The 6,000-nt window shown below is 41.1% G+C and overlaps 1 pseudogene; it reads left to right on the forward strand.

Annotated features, from left to right (window-relative positions):
- The first annotated feature begins 1,067 nt into the window (after nt 1-1,067).
- LOC148725923 (uncharacterized) lies at nt 1,068-3,151 on the forward strand (annotated as a pseudogene).
- The last annotated feature ends 2,849 nt before the right edge of the window (nt 3,152-6,000 follow it).

Here is a 6,000-nt window from a genome sequence, read left to right on the forward strand (position 1 = left end):
AAGGCTAGGAATGGTTTCGTAGATTAGTTTGACAAAGAACTTTTATACGAAACATGTCTCATCTATCTAATCTGTTCTCTAGACATATGTTAACTTGGCAGTCTACAACGGCGAGGACTATGTTAATTTCGATGTGATAAGGGATTAAAAATGATAAAAGACGTCTGATTCTACCATCAAGACTAAGGCGTGGAATTCCAGCGTAATTGACATAGGTTAAAGTGAATTCAAAGTTTCATTTTCTCTGTTCCAAATCAGATAAGTTAAAATACTGATAACGATACTATATTCTTAACTCAACACAGTGCTTCTTGAGATTTCGCACTACTGACCACAGACCCGATGTAACTGAGCTTCTAAATGAGTACTATATGTGGAAATGACAGTGGAGAAGTTTTCTTAATACGGGGTTCCTATCAGAAACATGCTTGGTTTTATGCCTATTGTAAAAGCAAGTTATATCCAGTTGACAGTTTTGCACTGAGCAAATATTTTGGTTAACTTCGGGTTAGCTTTCAATGCGGATATTATTCAGAAACTGTCCAGCAGTACATCTGATCATTAAACAACGGAATTTTCTAATGAATAAAAATATTAATCGTTTTTTTTTTCATTTGCATTTCCGCCATTGTAAAGTGTAAACTTCAATTTACTTCTACTCGCGTTTTGAAATTATCTGAAGTAACCAAATTGTACCAAAAACCATTTTCATAAGAGTCAAAAATTGGAGTCATGATAAAAGCAGCCAGTTTTAAAACAAACGGTCGCACATGAATGACTCTACAGGGCTCCAATGAAAGTAATAAGTTCACTGCGCGCCATCAGCAAACTACTCCTGCACTGGTCATCACAAAAAACAATAATCATATCTTATCTACAACGCCCAGTAGTAGAGTATGTAACGGTATCGGTGTTACCGTTCTATTTACTTCCGGTCCACATTTACGTCATAACTACCATGGCAACAAAACTTTAGAGGCCATGCCGGTTGTTACGTTGTTACGTCCACATTTACGTCATAACTACCATGGCAACAAAACTTTAGAGGCCATTCCGGTTGTTACGTTTTGTCGGACATCGATTAAACAAGAGCTGTTTTACCTCACTTGTGTGTGTATCTGTTCTTCCTATAAACAACGCCACATGGTGTCAGTGATTTGGGATTCATCCTACAGAATCGTCGCTGAAATATTTGTGTACATTTTCAAGCCAAACCTATTGAATCTAGCTCCAGATGGCCGAATCAGGCTCGTCGAGCATAGCGTCAACAAGCACGCAACCAGCAACTTCTCAATTTATCCAGTCCTCTATTCCTTTACCGTCGAAACTAGACTTCAAGGGGAACTTAGTCGTGAATTGGAAGACATTTAAGCGGCTTTGGACAAACTACGAGATCGCCTCACGGCTCAGTACGCAAAGTAGTAATCTTCGAACAGCCACATTGTTGATGGTTCGCCCTTCGGAAATGAAGAGGAGAAAACCGACATTGACAAAGTGATAGAGCTTCTAGACGCCTTTTTCATCGGTGAGACGAATGAAATATACGAGGCCTATCTGTTCAATCAGAGAGTACAGGAGGTCGGTGAGTCATTTGATGTTTTCCTTACAGCTTTACGTTCGTTAGCTAAAACATGCAATTTTGGTATCAAGCAAGAGCAAATGATTAGAGACAGAGTTGTGGTAGGAATTAGAGATAACGCCACTCGAAAAAAGCTGCTAGCTGAGAACAAACTAACTCTTAACAAGTGTATTGATATTTGCCGTGCGAGTGAAACCACATCCAAACAACTCAAGGAGATGTTCCATGCGAAGGAGGTTAGCGCCATTGCCACAGGCCACCCAAAATCGAAGATAGGTTTACGCCATAATAAAGTACGAAATCTCAGTAAAGTTCAACGCCCCGTCCACAACAAAGTAACAGAACCAGTTAGATGCAAGTTCTGCCACAGAACCCATCTTCTAAAAAAGGAACTCTGTCCAGCATGGCAGCACAAGTGTGATAATTGCGGTGGAATGAACCACTTCTCAGTGGCTTGCAGAAGTCAGAAAGCTATCAAAAAGCAAACTAAGAAGTCAGTTCACAATGTAGAACAAGAAGTTCAGAAGTTTAATGACGAAGATTCTGATGATTACTTATTCAGTGCAGAATCAGTGAGCGTCCTTTATGCAAAAAACAGTCCCAAGAAGATTTATGCTAACATGCGCTTGAGGGATGAAACAGTGAAATTCCAATTAGACTGTGGAGCAACAGTCAATATCCTCCCAGCAGATATTTATCAGCAGATATTTAAGGATCCGCGGATGGAACGCCTTCAGCCTACTCAAACTACCCTCGTCATGTTCAACAAATCAGAGCTGAAACCTCTAGGATGTACTAAGGTCGAGACCTTCAACCCCAAGAATGGACAGTGTTTCCTCACGGAATACACCGTTGTTCCAACAGGTCACACAGCACTCCTCGGTGCTGAATCGGTGCAGCAGTTTGGCCTCATCGTGATTAACACCGATAACATCATGTCTCTCTCGAATGAGATTCCCACACAGCCGGATCTCGTGAGCAAATTCGGAGATGTCTTCTCAGGAGAAGGAAAGCTCAAAGGAAAGCTTCGCCTCGAGATTGATAAGTCTGTAACCCCTGTGGCACTGCCAGTGAGGAAAGTCCCCTTTGCAGTAAAAGAGCCTTTAAAACAGGAACTAGAACGCTTAGTTAAGATAGGCATCCTACAACCAGTAGATGTTCCAACAGATTGGATTTCCTCAATGGTAGTCATTAAGAAGAGCAATGGAAAAATAATGCTATGTATCGACCCAAAACCTCTGAATAAAGCACTCAGAGAAATCATTTTCCCCTTCCAGTGATCGATGATCTACTACCGCTGTTTACAAATGCTAAAATCTTTAGTGTCGTAGACGCAAAGAACGGATTGTGGCATGTGCAGCTAGAAGATGAAAGCAGTCTTCTGACCACTTTTGGTACCCCCCTGGGGAAGGTTCCGCTGGACCCGGATGCCCTTCGGCATATCACCCGCTCCGGAAGAGTTTCAGAGGAGATTGGAATACGCCCTGGAAGGTCTTGATGGAATTAAGCCAATATTTGATGATATCCTTGTTTTTGGTGTCGGAGAAACAGAAGCTCAAGCACTTTCTGACCATGATGCAAAGCTGACCGCATTGTTGGAACGCTGCCGCGCTACTGGCATTAAGTTGAACAAGGAGAAGCATAAGCTCCGTCGCAAAGAAGTAAAGTTTATGGGACATGTTATATGTCAAGGTGGTCTTAAGCCTGATCCAGACAAGGTACAAGGTATCAACAGAATCTGATGCTACCCTGAGAGCTGAAGACAACAATCAGAAGAGGCTGGCCAGTTACCAAGGCAGAGGTATCAGCAAACAGCAGTGGTTATTTTACATTTCGGGACGAGCTGTCTTTGCAGAATGGACTGGTCTTCAAAGGTGAAAGACTAGTTATCCCTATGAGCGTGAAAGCTGACATGTTGGGTAAGATCTACCGGAGCCACATCGGCATCCAAGGCTGTCTCAGAAGAGCAAGAGAAGTAGTTTACTGGCCAGGGATGAGCAAAGATGTCGAAGATTATGTAGCAAAGTGTACCGTTTGCAACAGCCAGCCTGTAGAGCAAGGAAAAGAGCCAATGATTTGTCACGAACTTCCTAGTAGACCATGGGAGAAAATCGCAGTTGATCTTTTTGATCTGAACGGTGCAGATTTCATGGTGACCGTTACATACATACATACATACATCCTTTATTTGGTAAAGCAGGTTGAGGAAATGGCAGCTAATGCTGATGTGAACCTGCTATCTACTAATAAACAGCTAAAAATATATACGTCTCCTAGTATGAATAATCATACGTATCAATAATACATTATATATACGGGTAGGATAAGTAAGTAAATATACATATATATATATTAGTATCAGTCAAATTAACTCAAACAATGCATTTAAAGGAAAATAAATACAAAGATAAAATTTACATTAAAAAATTTTAGATAAATAATAATTGTAATAATAATAATAAGATAACAGGATGGCAAACTAGATATCAGTAGTACTTAGAATCGTCACTGATATTGTTGGTAGCAGTGGAGTTTGAGCCGAAATTAATTTGGTCAATGCATTTATAGAATTTCTTAATACTAGCCTTAAAAGAAGAGTAACTAGGCTTAGACTTTAACTGACTAGGTAGGCAATTCCAGACAATACTAGCGCGATGAGTGAAAGAATTGTGCAGGGCTTTGGATTTAGGACATTTAAGAGCAACTCTTAAGTTATCTCTTAAATTGTATGAGGTCTGGTGCTTTGTAAATAAACTGTTTATGCAGTAAATGGTTTGAACCCGGGGGTAACAGCCAATAACATCACGGCTTATATGTTCATATTGTTCGTTCATATGTTCATATGTTCTTATATGAGTCTTACAGCCAATAACATCACGGCAAAACCAACCGATCATTTCACACGAACTGGAATAAGAACATTCTACTGACAACAATCATTCACTTGACTCTGATGATGACTTCCGCACAGGTTGTCGAAACGTCAGTCACTGCCACCGACAACAGTCCTTCTCAGGACTACACTCACCCGGACGATCATACTACACCTTCACATAAACTGTTTATGTTATCAGGAGCTAGGTTGTGAAAGGCCTGGTATGCAATACAGGCAAGTCTTCTCTTATACATGTGATGTATAGATGTCCATTTGCTATGCTAAGAACTTCATGTTTTGGGATATTTGTGCTGATCTTGTGAATCAGTCTGGCAGCACGGATGTGCGAATCCTCGAGGTCGGCCAACAAGTTGGAAGATCCCCACAAAGATATACAATAGGTTACGCTTGGCAGAATACCTTTGAAGTAAATAGAATCCAGAGTGGATCGGTTGAAGGTCCTCATCTGTTTAAGCTTAGAAATCTTTGCATTGAAGTTTGAGTTCACCATTTTAATATGAGGAGACCAATTAAGCTTGTTGTCAAGTTTGACTCCTAAGCAAGATGAGCTGAAAACACAGTTGATTGGTTTATCGTCTATAGCGATTTGTCTAATTGGGCCGATGAATGGTATTTTTGAGATAAACATGACTTCAGACTTGGCTGGATGGATGAACATGGAGTTTAATTTAGACCAGGTAAATAGTTGATCCAAGATAATTTGAATTTGGGTTGAAATAGAGTCAATAGAGTTTCCAATGATGTAGGCAGTGGAGTCATCGGCGAACATTTCTATCTTTGAGTCAACAGACAAAGGTAGGTCATTTGTAAAGATGCTGAAAAGTCTTGGGCCCAATAAGGAGCCTTGGGGTATGCCAGAAGTTACTCGTTACCGTTGACTACTATTCAAGCTTCTTTGAAGTTGACAGAATGACAAGCAAGACAGGAGACGAAGTTGTGAAGAAGTTGAAAGCCCATCTCGCACGTCATGGAATTCCCGACCAGCTTGTATCGGATAATGGACAGCCCTTTTCCTCCGCAAAGTTCCAACAGTTCGCAGACAATTATGGTTTTGAACGTATAACAAGCTCTCCAACATATCCTCAGTCCAACGGCAAAGTCGAGAACACGGTGAAGACAGCAAAACATCTGCTAGAGAAAGCCGTCAAGTCTGAACAAGACCCATATCTTGCCCTGCTGGACTGGAGAAACACTCCTACAGAAACACTCAACTCGTCACCTGTTCAGCGATTATTCGGTAGAAGAACAAAGACTCCACTCCCAACCTCAAACCAATTGCTCAAGCCGAAGCTACCAGAGAAAATTGATCAGAAGTTGAAGCTACAGAAGGCTAAACAATCCCTGTATTACAACCAAGGCGCCAAAGAACTGAAGGAACTGCGCCCGGGAGACATAGTGCGATTGCAGCTACAAGAATCCCACTTGGGAAAGAAGAAGGATTGGACCCAAGCAAGAGTCGAAGGCAAAGTCGACATAAGCTCCTATCAAGTCAGAACAGAAGATGGAAGAGTTTATAGGAGGAACC

The sequence above is a fragment of the Stylophora pistillata genome, chromosome 8 (assembly GCF_964205215.1).
Source record: "Stylophora pistillata chromosome 8, jaStyPist1.2, whole genome shotgun sequence".
Classification (NCBI taxonomy): domain Eukaryota; kingdom Metazoa; phylum Cnidaria; class Anthozoa; order Scleractinia; family Pocilloporidae; genus Stylophora; species Stylophora pistillata.